Source organism: Eurosta solidaginis, chromosome 5, assembly GCF_040869045.1.
Source record: "Eurosta solidaginis isolate ZX-2024a chromosome 5, ASM4086904v1, whole genome shotgun sequence".
In the NCBI taxonomy this organism is placed as follows: Eukaryota; Metazoa; Arthropoda; class Insecta; order Diptera; family Tephritidae; genus Eurosta; species Eurosta solidaginis.
The window spans coordinates 41,170,990-41,193,060 of record NC_090323.1 but is presented as its reverse complement, the minus strand read 5'-3'; the positions used below and the strand labels follow the sequence as shown (position 1 = coordinate 41,193,060).

At 37.7% G+C, this 22,071-nt stretch overlaps 1 long non-coding RNA gene across 1 annotated transcript in view; it reads left to right on the top strand.

Moving 5' to 3' along the window:
- Nucleotides 1-19,140, top strand: part of LOC137233972 (uncharacterized) — a 159,657-nt gene extending 140,517 nt beyond the window's left edge. The window contains exons 3-4 of the long non-coding RNA XR_010947626.1: nt 17,634-17,807; nt 18,366-19,140. This is a non-coding gene — a long non-coding RNA (uncharacterized lncRNA). The remainder of the gene's footprint in view (nt 1-17,633; nt 17,808-18,365) is intronic.
- Nucleotides 19,141-22,071: the final 2,931 nt, after the last annotated feature.

Genomic DNA, 22,071 nt, shown 5'->3' with positions numbered 1-22,071 from the left:
TGGCCGGACGGGACCTACATGTTTTATGCCGACTCTGAACGGCATCTGCGAGGTAGATGAGTTTTCACTGAGAGCTTTTCATGGCAGAAATACACCCGGAGCGCTTGCCAAACACTGCCGAGGGGCGACACCGCTTAGACAAAATTTTCTTCTAATTGAAAAAACTTGTTTCTAAAATTTTAATGTTGCTTTGCCCGGGGCGCGAACCCCGGATCTTCGGTGTGGTAGGCGAAGCACGCTACCATCACACCACGACGGCCGCCCGGCAAATAGAAAAACCTTATTAAGCGTTATAGAAGCCTATTTAGCCTATTTAATAAATTACTTTAATGGAAATTTTTAATTAGTTAAACAAACAGGTTCATATTGACGCATATTGCAGAGTAATTAAATGAACGTGGCTTTGACAAAACATTTTGCTATACTTTTTCATAAGAAAATTTCCGACTAATTGTTTGTTTATATATATTGTAACGGATTTACTGCAAATCCTCTTATTTGCAATCTTCTACTAATGTTCGAAGCACTAAACTGTTGAATGAATAACTCCAATATTTCAAAATGTAAAATGGCCTTTATTCAAGTTCTTTACAATAACACTACAACTGATTTCCAAATAATACTGCTATTGCTTTACAGATAGCGTGCTTAAGCGAAACTGATTGTAGCGCCTCTATTGTTGAGGCCTTTTATACTCTTTGATTTCCTCGTTGCATCTTCTAGGCGCTTCTGTTCTAGAATCTACTAGTTGGTTATCTGTTATAATTATAACTACAGATGTACGTGTATAGCTCTCATATGTGCGTGTGTTTGTGAGCGACACTTCCACAATTATAATTGCATATCTCAGATAAGATATCTGAATGTTTTTATGCGTTGCTTCTCTGCTGCGTGTACGTACATATGTGTAGACATAATGATTGAATTATTGATGGGCATCAAGTCACTGCTTAGCATCGGCTTAGAGATGGCAGTACCCCTCCCCCTTACATATCTCTAGATATATGTATGTAAAAAAATACACAAAACTTATTGTAATGTTCGCTTTCTTATATTAAATAAATATAGATATCTTAACTCCTGATGATGCCAAGGAAATTTGGCGAAACGTTGAGTTAAAAGGTGGAACAAGTCTCTTTTATTCGCACTAACAACAATTAGATCAGAAAAGCTTATAAAAATTAAAAATTTTCAGTACCCCTTAGTGTTGCTAATATTCGTAACACTGCCCTCCACCTAAGTCTGATCGTCCCGATCAGAAAAATCTCTCGATCTAAACGCTGCTAGCATCTCCAATTGTACCACTCTTCTACTTCGTGGTTTCCTATTTGTTTGTATGCGGTAGATGGTATCACTGATCTTCTTCACAACTTTGTACGGGCCTTCCCAACTGCACCGAAATTTGGATGGAACACCTTCCGCCGGTGAGGGTTGTGTAGCCAAGAAACCTTCCAAATTATTGTTCTCATCGTACCTGTGTTACATCTTACTACTCATTATCTTGGATCGTTCCCTCGCGCTCTGTTGTTTGACCAATGAAGAACTACTTCGCAGAGCTTGATTTTACGGATTGACTTTGCATCATCAGTATCGTCTTGACGTTTCACAACAGTAGTGTGCCCTGGCTTGAAACCACCCTTGCATTCTTTCTGCGAAATTCTTTCCTTCGTTTTAGTACGTCCGTTAGGGCTTTTCAATGCCAGTGTTTCTCTCACAGGTACCTTCGGTTTTGATTTGTTTGGCCCATTTGTTCCATCAACCTTTGCTCGATCTACTTTCCTTGACTTTCGTGGTCTCTGTCGAATCTCCTCCACCAGCACTCGCTTACTGCTGAACCCTTTTTCCAAACTGAAGTTAAGTGGCACATCCTGGTTCTCATAACGTATCACCCTTCTCTGCATATCGATCTTGATGTCATGGTCAACCAAGAAGTCCACTCCCAATATGACTTCATCAACAATCTCCGCCACAATGAATTTGTGTAGAACCATGACCTTTCCAATTAATACCTCACATACCACTTCTCCTTGGACTTGATTATACTCGCCAGTGACCGTACGCAACCTTGCTCCAGGTAACGGTTTTACTCTCCTGTTGACCAAGTCAGATCGGATTAAGGAATGAGATGCGCCCGTATCTACAGTCAGTACACGCTCCTTGCAATCCAGTTTTCCTTTGACGGCAAGACTGCTCGATTTTCATCCAATTTGCAACACAGATATCACAGGACATTCAATAGCTGGGGCAAGTTTTCGTTCTTTACATCTGACACGCTCTTGCTCATCTCCTCCATCTTTGCGTTTACGGCCACCCACATTGTTGAAACTATTGGGACCAAGACCGCAATGACGTGCAATGTGACCGGGCTTCCCGCATTTGAAGCATTTGATAACTCTTCCACTCCGCTTTTGCGATCCTTTCAGCACCTCCAATATTGCGTCTACCCACTCTGGCCTTTCTACTTCCACACGGCGTGCTTTGAAAACTGGCTTACACAGAAGCGACGCTGTTTCCTGAATCAGAGCATGTGATACCGTTTCTGTGAATGTAGGTTTTGGGTTTGCGTATGTTGCTCGCTTCGTGTCGATATCCCGTATTCCATTAATAAAGCTCTGGATTTTTACCCTTTCGTTATATTCCACGGGTGCGTCCGCATTCGCTAAATGTGCCAGCCTTTCAACATCCGACGCAAACTCTTGCAATGTTTCACCAGGCCTCTGGAAGCAGTTCAGTAACTCCATTTGGTATATCTGTCTCCTATGCTCGGTTCCGTATCGTCTCTCTAGAGCGCCCATCAATGTTTCATAACAGTTCCGTTCGCCCTCTGGAATGGTTTGTAAAATCTCAGCTGCAGGCCCTTTCAATGCCATGAACAGTGCCGCAACTTAACTTCAGCATTCCAGTTGTTCACTGCTGCGGTCTTCTCAAACTGTAGCTTAAAGACCTGAAAAGGAAAAGTACCGTCAAAGGATGGTGTCTTTCCTTTTGGATTACTCGCTGATACTGTTGGGCGATTTATTTGCAACTCCTGTATGCGACCTCTCAAAGCTTCTATGTCGGCATCCATTTTGTCACCTGTAATGATAAGCGCTCCTCTTGTGCTTCCATCTTGGATGTAATCTGTGTCGACATTTCTGAAATACATGTTTCTTGTGCTTCAATCTTCGATGTTATTTCTGACAACATTTCTGCAATACGTCTCTTCTGTTCTTCCATCTTGGATGTTATACGGTTGTCCTGGGATTCTAGATGAGATGCCATATATGTCTTCTGTTCTGCCAGGTGAGGTGACACTGTCGATGTTTGAGAAGATATTGCAGCTAAAATCATGTTTAAGTCTGTCCTCGTAACTGTCTGCGATGTTTCATTTTTCTCTCCAATTTTTGTTGTCTCGTCGACATCAAGATGAAAGACATACTCTTCCACGTTAATTCCTTCTGCTTCCATTGCCTCTCGTAGTCGTGCTTGAAGTTCGAGTTTAATGCCGGTTGTATTCAATCCACGGCTCTCCAACTCCTTCTTGTCCTCTTCTGACACCAACTGTAACGAATTTACTGCAAATCCTCTTATTTGCAATCTTCTACTAACGTTCGAATCACTAAACTGTTGAATAAATAACTCCAATATTTAATAATGCAAAATGTCCTTTATTTAAGTTCTTTACAATAACACTACAACTGATTTTCAAAATAATACTGCTATTGCTCGACAGATAGCGTGCTTAAGCGAAACTGATTGTAGCGCCTCTATTGTTGAGGTCTTTTACACTCTTTGATTTCCTCGTTGTATCTTCTAGGCCCTTCTGTTCTTGAGTCTACTAGTTGGTTATCTGTTATAATTATAACTACAGATGTACGAGTATAGCTCTCATATGTGCGTGTGTTTGTGAGCGACACTTCCACAATTATACTTGCATATCTCAGATAAGATATCTAAATGTGTTTATGCGTTGCTTCTCTGCTGCGTGTACGTACATATGTGTAGACATAATGATTGAATTATTGATGTGCATCAAGTCACTGCTTAGCATCGGCTTAGAGATGGCAGTACCCCTCAGTGTTGCTAATATTCGTAACACTGCCCTCCACCTAAGTCTGATCGACCCGATCAGACAAATCTCTCGATCTAAACGCTGCTAGCATCTCCAATTGTACCACTCTTCTACTTCGTGGTTTCCTATTTTTTTGTATGCGGTAGATGGTATCACTGATCTTCTTCACAACTTTGTACGGGCCTTCCCAACTGCACCGAAATTTGGATGGAACACCTTTCCGCCGGTGAGGGTTGTATACCAGTATCAAATCTCCCTCCAAGAAACCTTCCGAATTATTGTTCTCATCGTACCTGCGTTTCATCTTACTACTCATTATCTTGGATCGTTCCCTCGTACTCTGTTGTTTGACCAATGAAGAACTACTTCGCAGAGCTTGATCTTTACGGATTGACTTTGCATCATCAGTATCGTCTTGACGTTTCACAACAGTAGTGTGCCCTGGCTTGAAACCACCCTTGCATTCTTTCTGCGAAATTCTTTCCTTCCTTTTAGTACGTCCGTTAGGGCTTTTCAATGCCAGTGTTTCTCTCACAGGTACCTTCGGTTTTGATTTGTTTGGCCCATTTGTTCCATCAACCTTTGCTCGATCTACTTTCCTTGACTTTCGTGGTCTCTGTCGAATCTCCTCCACCAGCACTCGCTTACTGCTGAACCCTTTTTCCAAACTGAAGTTAAGTGGCACATCCTGGTTCTCATAACGCATCACCCTTCTCTGCATATCGATCTTGATGTCATGGTCAACCAAGAAGTCCACTCCCAATATGACTTCATCAACGATCTCCGCCACAATGAATTTGTGTAGAGCCATGACCTTTCCAATTAATACCTCACATACCACTTCTCCTTGGACTTGATTATACTCGCCAGTGACCGTACGTAACCTTGCTCCAGGTAACGGTTTTACTCTCCTGTTGACCAAGTCAGATCGGATTAAGGAATGAGATGCGCCCGTATCTACAGTCAGTACACGCTCCTTGCCATCCAGCTTTCCTTTGACGGCAAGACTGCTCGATTTTCTTCCAATTTGCAACACAGATATCACAGGACATTCAATAGCTGGGGCAAGTTTTCGTTCTTTACATCTGACACGCTCTTGCTCATCTCCTCCAACTTTGCGTTTACGGCCACCCACATTGTTGGAACTATTATGACCATGATCGCAATGACGTGCAATGTGACCGAGCTTCCCGCATTTGAAGCATTTGATAACTCTTCCACTCCGCTTTTGCGATCCTTTCAGCACCTCCATTGCGTCTACCCACTCTGGCCTTTCTACTTCCACACGGCGTGCTTTGAAAACTGGCTTACACAGAAGCGACGCTGTTTCCTGAATCAGAGCATGTGATACCGTTTCTGTGAATGTTTTGGGTTTGCGTATGTTGCTCGCTTCGTGTCGATATCCCGTATTCCATTAATAAAGCTCTGGATTTTTACCCTTTCGTTATATTCCACGGGTGCGTCCGCATTCGCTAAATGTGCCAGCCTTTCAACATCCTACACAAACTCTTGCAATGTTTCACCAGGCCTCTGGAAGCAGTTCAGTAACTCCATTTGGTATATCTGTCTCCTATGCTCGGTTACGTATCGTCTCTCTAGAGCGCCCATCAATGTTTCATAACAGTTCCGTTCGCCCTCTGGAATGGTTTGTAAAATCTCAGCTGCAGGCCCTTTCAATGCCATGAACAGTGCCGCAACTTTATCTTCAGCATTCCAGTTGGGGTCTTCTCAAACTGTAGCTTAAAGACCTGAAAAGGAAAAGAACCGTCAAAGGATGGTGTCTTTCCTTTAGGATTACTCGCTGAAACTGTTGGGCGATTTATTTGCAACACCAGTATACGACCTCTCAAAGCTTCTATCTCGGCATCCATTTTGTCCTCGAGCTGTACAATTTTTGTATTCTGTGCTTCTAACTGCGAAGCCATTTGTGTCACCTGCAATGATAAGCGCTCCTCTTGTGCTTCCATCTTGGATGTAATCTGTGTCGACATTTCTGAAATACGTGTTTCTTGTGCTTCAATCTTCGATGTTATTTCTGACGACATTTCTGCAATACGTCTCTTCTGTTCGTCCATCTTGGATGTTATACGGTTGTCCTGGGATTCTAGTTGAGATGCCATATATGTCTTCTGTTCTGCCAGTTGAGATGACACTGTCGATGTTTGAGCAGATATTGCAGCTAAAATCATGTTCAAGTCTGTGCTCATAACTGTCAGCGATGTTTCATTTTTCTCTCCAATTTTTGTTGTCTCGTCGACATCAAGATGAAAGACATACTCTTCCACGTTAATTCCTTCTGCTTCCATTGCCTCTCGTAGTCGTTCCTGAATTTCGAGTTTAATGCCGGTTGTATTCAATCCACGGCTCTCCAACTCCCTCTTCAGTTGCTGGATCTTCAATTCACTGAACTTTGCCATGTCCTTGTTGTCCTCTGGAATTTATTCAACAATTCCTCTTCTGACACCAATTGTAACCAATTTACTGTAAATCCTCTTATTTTACTAACGTTCGAACCACTAAACTGTTGAATGAATAACTCCAATATTTAATAATGCAAAATGGCCTTTATTCAAGTTCTTTAAAATAACACTACAACTGATTTTCAAAATAATACTGCTATTGCTCTACAGATAGCGTGCTTGAACGAAACTGATTGTAGCGCCTCTATTGTTGAGGCCTTTTATACTCTTTGATTTCCTCGTTGCATCTTCTAGGCGCTTCTGTTCTAGAATCTACTAGTTGGTTATCTGTTATAATTATAACTACAGATGTACGAGTATAGCTCTCATATGCGCGTGTGTTTGTGAGCGACACTTCCACAATTATAATTGCATATCTAAGATAAGATATCTGAATGTGTTTGTGCGTTGCTTCTCTGCTGCGTGTACGTACATATGTGTAGACATAATGATTGAATTATTGATGTGCATCAAGTCACTGCTTAGCATCGGCCTAGAGATGGCAGTACCCCTCAGTGTTGCTAATATTCGTAACACTTCCCTCCACCTAAGTCTGATCGTCCCGTCTCTCGATCTAAACGCTGCTAGCATCTCCAATTGTACCACTCTTCTACTTCGTGGTTTCCTATTTGTTTGTATGCGGTAGATGGTATCACTGATCTTCTTCACAACTTTGTACGGGCCTTCCCAACTGCACCGAAATTTGGATGGAACACCTTTCCGCCGGTGAGGGTTGTATAGCAGTACCAAATCTCCCTCCAAGAAACCTTCCGAATTATTGTTCTCATCGTACCTGTGTTTCATCTTACTACTCATTATCTTGGATCGTTCCCTCGCACTCTGTTGTTTGACCAATGAAGAACTACTTCGCAGAGCTTGATCTTTACGGATTGACTTTGCATCATCAGTATCGTCTTGACGTTTCACAACAGTAGTGTGCCCTGGCTTGAAACCACCCTTGCATTCTTTCTGCGAAATTCTTTCCTTCGTTTTAGTACGTCCGTTAGGGCTTTTCAATGCCAGTGTTTCTCTCACAGGTACCTTCGGTTTTGATTTGTTTGGTCCATTTGTTGCATCAACCTTTGCTCGATCTACTTTCCCTGACTTTCGTGGTCTCTGTCGAATCTCCTCCACCAGCACTCGCTTACTGCTGAACCCTTTTTCCAAACTGAAGTTAAGTGGCACATCCTGGTTCTCATAACGCATCACCCTTCTCTGCATATCGATCTTGATATCATGGTCAACCAAGAAGTCCACTCCCAATATGACTTCATCAACAATCTCCGCCACAATGAATTTGTGTAGAGCCATGACCTTTCCAATTAATACCTCACATACCACTTCTCCTTGGACTTGATTATACTCGCCAGTGACCGTACGTAACCTTGCTCCAGGTAACGGTTTTACTCTCCTGTTGACCAAGTCAGATCGGATTAAGGAATGAGATGCGCCCGTATCTACAGTCAGTACACGCTCCTTGCCATCCAGCTTTCCTTTGACGGCAAGACTGCTCGATTTTCTTCCAATTTGCAACACAGATATCACAGGACATTCAATAGCTGGGGCAAGTTTTCGTTCTTTACATCTGACACGCTCTTGCTCGTCTCCTCCATCTTTGCGTCTGCGGCCACCCACATTGTTGGAACTATTGGGACCAAGATCGCAATGACGTGAAATGTGACCGGGCTTCCCGCATTTGAAGCATTTGATAACTCTTCCACTCCGCTTTTGCGATCCTTTCAGCACCTCCAATATTGCGTCTACCCACTCTGGCCTTTCTACTTCCACACGGCGTGCTTTGAAAACTGGCTTACACAGAAGCGACGCTGTTTCCTGAATCAGAGCATGTGATACCGTTTCTGTGAATGTTTTGGGTTTGCGTATGTTGCTCGCTTCGTGTCGATATCCCGTATTCCATTAATAAAGCTCTGGATTTTTACCCTTTCGTTATATTCCACGGGTGCGTCCGCATTCGCTAAATGTGCCAGCCTTTCAACATCCGACGCAAACTCTTGCAATGTTTCACCAGGCCTCTGGAAGCAGTTCAGTAACTCCATTTGGTATATCTGTCTCCTATGCTCGGTTCCGTATCGTCTCTCTAGAGCGCCCATCAATGTTTCATAACAGTTCCGTTCGCCCTCTGGAATGGTTTGTAAAATCTCAGCTGCAGGCCCTTTCAACTTTATCTTCAGCATTCCAGTTGTTCACTGCTGCGGCCTTCTCAAACTGTAGCTTAAAGACCTGAAAAGGAAAAGAACCGTCAAAGGATGGTGTCTTTCCTTTTGGATTACTCGCTGAAACTGTTGGGCGATTTATTTGCAACTCCTGTATACGACCTCTCAAAGCTTCTATCTCGGCATCCATTTTGTCCTCGAGCTGTACAATTTTTGTATTCTGTGCTTCTAACTGCGAAGACATTTGTGTCACCTGTAATGATAAGCGCTCCTCTTGTTCTTCCATCTTGGATGTTATACGGTTGTCCTGGGATTCTAGTTGAGATGCCATATATGTCTTCTGTTCTGCCAGTTGAGATGACACTGTCGATGTTTGAGCAGATATTGCAGCTAAAATCATGTTCAGGTCTGTTCTCATCACTGTCTGCGATGTTTCATTTTTCTCTCCAATTTTTGTTGTCTCGTCGACATCAAGATGAAAGACATACTCTTCCACGTTAATTCCTTCTGCTTCCATTGCCTCTCGTAGTCGTGCCTGAAGTTCGAGTTTAATGCCGGTTGTATTCAATCCACGGCTCTCCAACTCCTTCTTCAGTTGCTGGATCTTCAATTCACTGAACTTTGCCATGTCCTTGTTGTCCTCTGGAATTTATTCAACAATTCCTCTTCTGACACCAACTGTAACGAATTTACTGCAAATCCTCTTATTTGCAATCTTCTACTAACGTTCGAATCATTAAACTGTTGAATAAATAACTCCAATATTTAATAATGCAAAATGGCCTTTATTCTATTTCTTTACAATAACACTACAACTGATTTTCAAAATAATACTGCTATTGCTCGACACTGATTGTAGCGCCTCTATTGTTGAAGCCTTTTACACTCTTTGATTTCCTCGTTGTATCTTCTAGGCCCTTCTGTTCTAGAATCTACTAGTTGGTTATCTGTTATAATTATAACTACAGATATGCGCGTGTGTTTGTGAGCGACACTTCCACAATTATAATTGCATATATCAGATAAGATATCTGCATGTGTTTGTGCTTTGCTTCTCTGCTGCGTGTACGTACATATGTGTAGACATAATGATTGAATTATTGATGTGCCTCAAGTCACTGCTTAGCATCGGCTTAGAGATGGTAGTACCCCTTCGTGTTGCTAATATTCGTAACAATATGTATATATGCACAGTTGAATTGTGTTACCAAATTGATATGTGTACAATGATTATTAAGCGTTCGTAATAACATTTCATTATAAATTTTCTGTTATAGGAGCCTAATTAGCCTATTTAATTAATAACTGTAATGGAAATTTTTAATTAGTTAAACAAACAGGTTCATATTGACGCATATTGCAGAGAAATTAAATAAACGTGGTTTGACAAAGCATTTTGCTATAATTTTTCATAAGAAAATTTCCTAGTAGTTGTTTGTTTATATATATGTATATTTGCACAGTTGAATTGTGTTATCAAATTGATATATGTACAATGATTACTAAGCGTTTATAATAACACTTCCATATAAATTTTCTGTGATAGGAGCCTAATCAGCCTATTTAATTTATAACTTTAATGGAACTTTTTAATTAGTTAAACAAACAGGTTCATATTGACGCATATTGCAGAGAAATTAAATAAACGTGGCTTTGACAAAACATTTTGCTATACTTTTGCATAGGAACATTTCCTAGTAATTGTTTTTCCCTTATTTGACAAAGGATGAAGGATTTTCCCTTATTCGTTCCAAACAACATCACCCTTGGTCTACAATTTGGTCAATATTTCCCAAACGTATTTGATATGGAATTAAACACCACTTATAAACCATCTACGAAACCCTACGAAACCAACGCAGCTATATTTATACTGAGCTGAGCAGAGCTCACAGAGTATATTAATTTCCTTCGCATAACGGTATTCCGTAACGGTATAAACTAATTGAGATAAATATAGACTTCCATATATCAAAATTATCAGGGTGAAAAAGAAATTCATTAAGCCATGTCCGTCCCTCCGTCCGTCTGTCGGTAAACACGATAACTTGAGTAAATTTGGAGGTATCTTAATGAAATTTAGTATTTAGATTCTTTGGCATTCATCTCAGATAGCTATTTAAAATGAACGAAGTTAATTAAGGATAAAGAAATTAATTATAAGAGCGCTTCGAAAATATTTCAGGGGTGATTTAAAAAAAATTATAAAGAAATGCGTTCAAATTTAACCAAATTTTCATATTTAAAAAAATGTTAAAATAAAACGAATTGATAGCTGAAGAAAGATAGCAAAGGCAAGTTGCTCCGCTTTTTAGTATTAACATTTGTATGTATCCATGAAAAAGACAATTTTGCCTTCAAAGCTCTCAGCTGAGTATATAATGTTTGCTTACACCCGAACTTAGCCTTCCTTACTTATTTTTGTTAATAATTTCGGAAAAAGCAAAACAACGCGACATCAGGATGGACAAGTTGACAGCTATTTATACCTTGCCAATCTCTTCAAAGCCTTTTTGTCCCGGGAGTGGGATTCCAATCAACACTCTTCGATATTTGACTTTTTGACAAACACATACCAAAGTCATGCATTTGCTATATTGTAAACATAGTCTCAAAATTCGAAAATCAACCATATGATACAAAATTCCTGAAAGTAGGGCCAGATTTGTCTTTCAGATTTAACAACCGAAAAGGTCTTATTACAGAATTTGTTTCAAAAGCGCCCTATCTCAACGTTGTTTTTATGAAATTGAACCAAATGGGAAGGCGATATGGAGTTGTCTTTTACAAAGAACCGAATAAATTCATAAAAGAATATCATTAAGTAATAATTATTAGACTAAAACGTAAATTTTACCAATCAGCAACAAATAGGTAAGCTTTTTGGGAGTGTCAAGTGCTGAGTTGCACACAAATTTATACATGGATTTATATACATACATATGCTTATTTCCCTTAGTTCTATTTATTATTTACTTAGTAAATTTGTTTGCTGTGGCTTTTCACTTTTTTTATTTGCCGTGCACGCAAAGCAATATGTTTTTTTTTTTTAACGCCACAATGTGATTCTACTTAGATTTTCTGAGGATGATTTGTCAGCTTTACTGTCAATTTTCTGTCATATTTTACGATAAACATTTTGCTCACCACTAATATTGATAAGATGCGTTTTAAGTTAATACGCTAAACTTTTACTCAGTTACATATTTATGCTAGCAGACGTAAATACTAATCCAGGCAAAGGGCTACCTGTGTATATACAAAACTTCAGGCAAATCGAACCGTTCGGTCCCTAGTCCCCTTTCCGGGAAGCAACTTCGCACGAACACTTCGGTTTGCCGTGGAGCGACCCTGAAAATCTGAATAAAATCGGGGAGTGGTTTCTGAGTTCATATACATATGTACAGAGATAGATGGATTGAATCTCCTTAGTGTTTAAGAATTTTAACGAAATTTTTAAAATTTTGTACGAAAGAGTATTTTTTAAAAGATGTATGAATTTTTAACCATTTATGTTGTATTAACCTGGCAACATGCATATATATGTACATACATAATCAAGCTGATATGAAATGAAAATACATACATGCATAGGGAAATACATATAAATTTACTCACGAAGTTAAATTAAGCTAGCGAATGTACGTATGTGACGCATAATATCCCACTCAACTCAAGTTTGCTCGCACAGTTCACAGCGAACAAACGCACGCACTGCATTTTTTGGCGAAAGTGTTACTTTTGTTTAAACATTTTTTTTCTATTAGAAAGGAATCAAGTTTTCTTGTTTTTTGGTGCAGAACAAATGTAAATATTTCAAAGTTTTACTGCAAAAAATAAATATTGAAATCGATCCATCCGTTTTGAATTTATAGCTGTGTAAACAAAAACTTTATGAATTTTTACTACATTTTGGCAATTTGCCACGCCTATATAATATATATCTTCAAATTATATTACAAATGTCCATATTAGAGTCCTGCATGAATGCATTCACACGTGAATGTACAATGAGACATACTGATACTGTCTCAGTATCCATTTTACTTCACGCCAATGAGTTTGTATTGTATGAGTGATAGTATGCAAAGAGAAGTTGTATGTACCCGCATTTTGTCTGCGTTGTATATGCGCGCATTCATATCATTACCAAAGAAATTCATACATACACATGTCTCATCGAGAAGCACAATGAGATAAACGTTGTACAAGTTGTACCAATGAATATACTATGAGTACTAAGTACCTATGTACTTGATTTCGTTCTAAAATGATGTGTGCATTTATGAAAAGTTCAATGTTTGCGTTGAAACTATGAAAAACATAACAAAAAATATGGGTATTTTTAAGTGGCGAATGCAAAATTTTTTAATAAGAAATAAAAATACTAAATATCTTTTCTTAAGAGCTAATAAACGTTTACAAATCAGACATGCTGGAGAAATTTGCAATGTTTCCCGCCTTTCATAAAAAAATTTCAAAAATTAACAAAACTTCAAAATATATATTGCACCGTTATCCCTATCACCATCAACTTGTATGATGTATGTATGTATAGAATTCTTCTAGGCTGAATGTCATTGATTATTTGGTAAAACGTTATTTCCCTAAAATGGATATGCACGCATACATACATAAAACTATTTTCATTAGACAATGAAAATCCGCGATACAAAACAATGGTAGGCATTCTCAATTTATGTGGGAATTTCCCATAACTAACGATCCTGAAACATGTACATATGTTGTGCACCGCTAATCACCATGCATACACTTGTATGATGATAGACACTTGCCTGCCTGAAGGCCATCGATTATGGGTTAGGATATATTTATGTATATATGTACATATTGCATTGTAAAAAAATGTCATATATTTCTTTAACTATTTATATAATTAAACGCACTTCAGTATATATAGAATACATGTACATACGCTTTGAAATAAAGCGCGGAATAGAACTATATAAATAGAGAAATTAACTGAAGAAAGATCATACCAATGGATAACTACATTGAAGTATCACCAACTAAACCACAATACTTTTTCTGAAGCCTTTTAATATTTAGTGCACAAATATATACATATATCATGGACCAATTAACATCAGCCAATTCACCGATGTCCGTAAAAAATCGCCAATTTGCCGAAATAAAAGAAAAAATAGTCAAGGGAGACGATAAAATCATTTTTACTGCCGGAAAGAGCAAAGTTTGGAATATTTTCGGCAAAGCAGATATTGGTGGCAGCTCTTTGGACAAAGTAGTAGCTTGCAAAGACTGCAGTAGCGTTTTAACCTTTACAAAGATCACATTGAATTTAGTCAAACACAAGTGTTACAAAACTTTTACAGATCGAGTTGAAAATAGGCCCCGAATAGATGTTGATGACGAAACAAGAAAGGACGTTGTCCGATCTGTTACAGGATGGGTTGTAAAAAATTGCCGATCGTTTCAAATTGTCGAGGATGAAGGCCTGCAGGAATACACAGAGCTAATATTGTCAATAGGAGCCAAGTATGGTCCAAATGTAGACGTTTAAAAAATTGCTACCACACCCTACCACTGTATCCAGAAACATAGACAAGCTCTACAAAATTGCTTACGATGAAATGAGAACAGAATTAAAGGAACTAAGTGGCGGATTTCTTGGACTCACTTCGGATATATGGACAGAAACTGTTTTAAAGCATTCCTACTTATCACTAACGCTGCACTTTATTATAAATGCAAAATTAGTCAATGCTTGCTTTTAAGTCCATGGACTCCGATCCCTGTACCAGTAAGAATTGCCTATTTCAATACCCTGATGAATACCCTGATTGTTTTTTCATGAACTTTTTCACAATAGATCAAAGAATTCTGCAAAAAGTGACGGAAGCTCTGGACGAATTTGATTGCTCCTTGGATAAAGCCATTATTGTTACGTATAGAGGAACTAACATGAAAGCCGCTTTCCAACATCACAACCAAATATTTTGTATTACCCATTTATTGCACAACATAGTGGAAAAATATCTTAACGAGTCAGCCGATATTAGCGAAATGAAAGAAAAATGTTCACATGTCGTCAGGTATTTCAAGAAATTTGGAGCCAATGCACAATTAACAACAACCCTTAAAAGCATTTCTCCGAAGATGGAACACAGTTTACTACATGCTACAGTCTCTCAAAAATAATTGACGTTGGAAATATTTTGGAGGAAAATCGTCAACTGAGCTGTATTAGTGGAATAAGCTTAAATGCCTTAACAGATACCCTTAAAGTGCTGGCTAAATTTGAAGAGTTGGAAGGCAATAGCTATCCAACTTTACATTTAGTAATAGTATATGTTTACTACTTAATGCTGCATTGTGAATCAACCAACGATGAGTCAGAATGCATACAAGATTTGAGGATACGGCTGCGAACATTGCTTAAGGACACTGTACTTAGTAATTTAACAATGATTCATAAAATAGCTCTATTTCTGTTCCCACCGACTAACAATATCTCCCAGTTTACTGCTGTTGAGAAAAATGAAGTCAAAGAACATTGTAAAACTTTGCTTGAAAGGCTAATAAATGAAGACAGTTTGATAAACAATGAAAACTGTCAGCAGAATTATCTTTCAAACGAAAAAGAATGCCTATTTTCCGGATTTCTCCAGCCTCAAAACATTCCTAGTAGTATTGACCGAGTACAACAAGAATTTATGCTATATGAAAATATTTCTGAGGTCATGCACAACGATTTTGACGTTCTAAAGTGGTGGGAGTTTAATAAACTTAAATATCCTCCATTATTCCAGCTAAGCCGAAAAATATTTGCTACTCCTGCTAGTAGTGCGCCTTCAGAAAGAGTATTTTCAAGCGCCAAGCAATTACTTTCAGATAAGCGTAGTTCCCTAGTATGTCAAGAGTTCTAGTTTGGAAATATGGTGGGAGCATTCCTGGTCGTAAATTTCATGTCTCTTACTGTTAAAAGATTGTGAAAGTATTGCTGACGATATTATTTTATTGTCACATCAACTACTCCAGTTGTAGAGGCCGGTGGAGTAAAATAAAGAGTGCTGAAGAATTCGACAAAGACATAGGGCAACAATGGCAATAAAAATTACAGCAACTGCTTTCTCGAAGTTACAAAAATAAAATTTTTCTACTCACAAATGTAGAATTTCGAAACTCGTAAGCCGATATCTATTTTTTGGTGGCTAAGTTTGAAAAACGGAGATAGTACTTTGTTTACTTAAGCCTCAATCTCTACGAAAAAGTGGGGTTTGTCCAATACCCAGTAAAAAAGTTGATTTTGTCGCATACTGTTATTATTATATATACGAAACAACAGGTTTTATTCACTTATTTACTTTGACTTCCCCTATTCATGATATTTGGCATATCTTTATTAACTTTTCAATGCAAACCCTGCAAATGTTCCTCCAAAAATATCATGAGTTTCAGGTCTAAGTATAATAAGAATCAGGTAAAATAACAGTTGCAATAAATATTGAAAGTGCTATAACTTCTTTGTTTATTATTTTAGTAATATGGTTTCAAAGCAGCATTTTCTTGAATTTTTAAGTACTTTCGTTTAAAAAAAAAGGAAAAAAACATACATTAGGGGGGTCAAATTTTGTTAGCTGACCTAATCATGTGAAAACGACTTCATAGCTTAAAAGGACATTAAACGGAAATGTGAAGCTTCTCAAGGCCAAAATAATGACATATCAATTTTAAAAATCGAACGTCAAATAACCAAGTTACAACGAAAAACCCGTTTCGGCTGTATTTCGAAGGATCAAAAAAAAATTTAAAAAAAAATTTCCGAAACCATCTCAACATAATCTTCAAATTTAGGGGCGGACATTGGCATCTTTTTTTTCGACCCAGTCTAATGTACATATATATATATTAGGGTGGGTCGATTTAAAAATCGCTCATTGCTCTATAAAAATCGTATTCTAGGGATCAAAATAAGAAACTTTGCCGAAGGAACCATACCTCTAAAACGAATTCTGATGTCCCCCCCCCCCCCCCCCCCCCCCTTTGGGTCGAACTTTTGGGTAGGACAATTTCAATTCTACCTGCTGTGTCTTGTGGTGGCTTAAAAAAAACAACACAAGCAATTTTACGATCTGCAATTGTGTCACAGTGATACCTTAATTTTTTAAAACGGTTGAAAAAAAAACCCACACAAATATGTTTACGACATGCAAATGCATCACAGTGATGCCTTGGTTTTAAAAGGGGGTTGTAAAAACGCTAATTTCTAATATTTTTTTTTAATTTCTTTTCTATTACTAAGTTAAATTCATTTTTTCATTTACATATGTTCTGACTAAATAAATTTCTAAAGAGAAAAATAAACTCCAAAAAGAAAAAACATAGGCATTTCAAAGTGGGATTTTTCAAAATTTGCCCCTACGACCCAAAGGGGGTACATCAGAATTCGTTTTAGAGGTATGGTTCCTTCGGCAAAGTTTCTCATTTTGATCCCTAGAATATGATGGGCGATTTTTTTGCCTCCCTACAAATCGACCCGGCCTAATATATATATATATTTTTTTTGTGATTATCCGATTGAAAATTTGTTCTAAAAACTCATAGTTTGCTCATTTAAATATGAAGCAAAAAAATTTTATATGACAAGGCGAACTCAGTACTAGGTGTTGTTATCCCAACAGCTGATTTCTTCTTCTCAATTATTTTCCATACAGCGTCTTGTACTTTAATATGTCAGTTAATCGAAATCAATTAAAGTTTTCTTTTGATTTGACATTTTTCTGCACGGCGAATTGGTTGAATTCGCTTTGCCACCACCTGGTATCGATTCACCTTGGTATATGATAAGTGAAACTGGTTTATTTAAAAAAAAAAACTATCTGTATATATTTACGAAATAACTGAAAAATGAAATAATTTATCTTTTATTCATTATTCGAATAAATTTTTTCCCAACTCTGCATACAGCTATAGTTTACCGTGCTGCCGTATTGAAAGCTGTTTGTTCGTTTTTGGGAGCTAATCGGGCCGAAAGTGATTTTGTCGTGAGTCATAAAGATCCTTTAGAGCATGTTTGTGCCAGCATCCTTGAATAAAATTGGTCAGCGAGTATAGCGCCATCACCATCTAAGTAATTTGAAGGTGAGATTTTGAACTCTAAATCTCATATAGAAAAATTTTTTTTTTCAGTTCTAAGCGTCCAAATTTTAAAATAAAAACGATCACAAAGACTCCACACAGCCTCAGCAAGGCAGAAGAATTTACGCTGAGAGGCTTTTCCGAGCAGAAATACATTGCCAAATCACTGCCGAGGGGCGACCGCCTTAAAAAAAAAAAAATTTTCTGAAGTATATTATGACAACGGTCACCGTTTTTATTTTATTATTATTTTTACCCACATATTGTTTATTTTTTATATTTTTTTTTTAAAAGTAAAAATTCTTTTTAAACAAATTTTCATATATTCTTGGCAAAGAAGAAGCCTTTTATAACGGAAATTTGAAACAGTTGTTGTTCAGTTGTTATTTGAATGAGTTTCGTTTTCTGAGCTGCACCTGAAAAGCAGGTGCTAATACAACATCCCACGCACAAATTCTAACAAGCATAGGAAATATGAATATGAAAACAAAATTATGAATAAATTATTATTTGTTGTTCTTGCAAGTCATTTACTTACACGTTTTTCTTTTTTGTATCTAGATACAATCATGGCGTAACTCTACAGGCGGTGGAAGTTTATCAGCTAATTGGTACTTTTTTTTTAGCTGCCTTGACGTTTCTACTTCTGGCGCAATACGTTTTCGACACTCAATCAGAGACTTGCAAAAAACATAATGCATGGAAAGATATCTGCACTTTCGTATTGTGGCTTATATTAGCATCAGTATGATGTTAGGAAATAATCATAACAAAAAAAAAGAAAGCAGCCACACTTATGTACATGTACATATTAAAGCAAGCAGCCAGACTTATGTACAAGGCAACGAAGAATATTCCATACAAACCAGCAGCTTGAAGCAGATAGATTATTTCACATACATATACATATGTAGCCAGCAGCTAAGAGCAGAAGTTGTTACTCAAACATACACATGCATATGGCTAGAAGAAAAACATAAACTACAGATATGTATATGTGTATGTATATAGCTAAATAACCAAGCACGAGATACAACTATTTTAGAAGGCATATTTGTGAAACGTCTGGACCAGGGGTCACCAAATGGCGGACCTGTTTTATGCGGACCTTGTATCAGCAACTTGTTTTGAAGTTATGTAACTGAGAGCCGGTTCCATGAAAGAAATTTAAGTGAAAAATTTTTTTTGTCCATGAGTTTTATATATCTGATGGCGCAAAATATTAAATTGTTTGGTGAAATTAGCTATGAGCTATTTTCTCTTATTTTTTTATTTTTCATTTTTCTCATTGATATTGTAAAAACCGTTTGTTTTTTTTTTTTAATGAAAAAATTTACGAGAATCGATTCGTTTTATTTGGCCATTTATAACGTAAGTATGTATGTACGCAGATTATTTAAAGAATACGGATTGTTTTATTACCCTTCGGACCGCGACGGCCATGTTGCGATAGTCAATTAGTATGATTTAGACATGCTAATAGTGAAGTATAATTGAAATTGTGAAGTACTACCCCCAAAGTAGTCTAAATAAAGACCATTGTACAATACTCAATATTGGAGTTATTTATTCGACAGTTCAGTGATTCGAACGTTAGCAGAAGGTGCATAATTATCAGGAACTCCCAAAAATTAGTTACAGCATGTACTTTTCATTCGCACGTTCGCAATAGTGTCTAGTATTGGTCGACTATTGCTTAAGCGATTTCATCTCAAACCGCTTAGCCAACTGAACTAACTTACTTTGAACTTTTTGTTTTGTTTCCACTAACTTTCATAAAGCGGCTAAAGAGTACATTTATTAAAGCGACTTAGCACTTGAAAAAATTGTTTTTTAAACCTTTACTGGCGGGTGATATTTCATTGTATGCTTCGAAATTTTAGCTTTACTTTTTAAACCATGCATCGATTTAAATAATTTTTCAAACTGGTTTGTACTAGATTGGAAGCCTCTCAGCTAACTACTGCGTTTTCAAAAGTCGGTTTAAATTTTAAACTTAACCGAACAATATGCCTAAAACCACAAAATTGTTTTAAAACAAAGGCAAAGATCTTAGAAAACCCTAAAATAGCAAAATTGTGTTATCATCAGGTGTCCCGCTGCCGTATACGAATTGATGAAGACGCTCCGGCCCAAAAAGTGTTCCTGTTCGACAACCGTATTTGAGACAAAGGAAGGGGAGCCTTCTAAATAGTTGAGAAGAACAAGTTAGGGAAGACTTGCTGCTCCAAAGCTTGATGCTCGAAATTGTCGTCAGTTATAAAGAAGTAGGGATAGCGTAACAGAGTAAAGCAAGGCTTGACTTGCTACGCAACGGAGCAAACCACATAGGTGGGTGGTGAAACGCCAATTAAAAATGATTATGATTCGGGCAGTCCATTAAAGCTGTTTTAACCATCTTCAGTGCATTACCTATGATACCTCCATATATCGAAATTTTCGTTTTTTCTATGCTAACATCAACAATAAAGCAAAAATTCCCAATTAACTTTGGGCTGGTCACTCTGTGTTTGTGGAAAATCTATCTGTCTATATTAATCTATCAGAAAGATTGCTAACATCTAGTTAAATATACAAATACACGACCTCAGCGGGTATCTCCACTAAATGTGCCCAGTAATAGCAGGACATGGGCTTCCCCAGCGGGTTAGAGGCTTAGAATATACCCGCGGCAGGTATGCCTGTTGCAAGTTTAAACCATCAAATTGATTCAAGGAGTTGTGTAGTGCAACCCTTTGAATGGGTTTTCCAGCTCAATTTATAGCTTCTCCAAACTAAATTGTCAACCACACCTCACCCGTGGCGAATCCTGTTTCTTTAGCAGCCCGACTCTGGCGACCCCAAGCTCCTCATGGAACTAGATGGTGGGGAGGGCGGGATGGCCTAGAAGGTACCATCTGGTCATACTAAATCGTTCCAGAGATGGTTGGGCTGGTACCTTAATGGTGATTGTTATCGGAACGTACCAGATCTATATCCGGCAAAGGACCATCAACATCGATAGCACTCCCTACAACCTTCGAGGAGTGTCCTTATCGCTACAACAACAACATCAACAGCAAGATATAGACCATTTTCACCATATTTCTATAAGTTATCAAAATTCTCCTTTTGTCTATGCTAACTGAAGCATCGACTGTCAATTAAGTGCGAGGTAAAACTGTAAACAAAAGTTAGCTGTTTTGTTTGTTTTCGCGTATTCACAATAGATCTTTGCGCTTTGTTCTACAAAATATTCACAATTATCGATTTAACGGGCGTTGTTCACTCGGTGTTGGTGAAAATGAAAGCTTGCTATCCTGCAGTTAAATTCTAACTTAACTAGAGATGGTGCAAATGGACTTTAAAATTATTTGTGGTTAAATTTGGCAATTTCAAACTATTTTCACAGCATGAATTTGCAATATGTAAACACAAAACCGACAATTAAACAAACTCACGTGTGAAAATGTTCTATAGTATTATGACTACACATGCACTTAAATTACACGTACAACAATCCAGTGAGCAATTTGTGAAGAATTAAACAATAGCTTGAAAGAATTAGGCAACTACAAGGGTGAGCCATAGCATGCGGTCAGTTAGGAGGCGAACTACAAATTGTGATATTACCCATGACAAATTTAATTGGGCAAAATTTTGCGAAATATTGATGTGAATTTCTAGTTATTTGTGGTTTTGATATTTTAGCAATGGATATGTGATTAATTTGATATTTAACGTTTCAATAAGAATTAGTTTAGATCATATAGGGGTAATATCTAAAGCAGGGTATATGAGAACCAACTGTAAATGAATGGATGTATTAATATATAGATGAATTTAACATTTGCATGAATGTGAATTTTGGAATTTTCAAACGTCATTGAATTGTGTGTGTGTGTGTGTGTGAAATTTCCTTTTGTTGAATTCTCATTTGTGTTCTTGTACAATACCAAGCGACATGCGCAACCTTTTGAATAATAGGCTTGGTCGCATGACTTCAGTTCTAATTACCCCATGAATGCATTCTGTTATGTAGTTTACATACATACATATATGAACCCTCTGTGAACTGTACATGTTATGTTTGTAATTCTTCACTTAACCATAACAGATGAGTTTAGAAATGCCTAAATGTGTAAAATAGGAATTCAAGTTCGACGGAAAAGGCGCGGAAGAGAAATGTTCAAAAGTGTGTGGAATGCATTCGCGCATGCGTGGGAGCATACATTTTTGGACAGTTACAAATTGACATTTGAGATGACCTTTCCGTGTTGGTTATTTC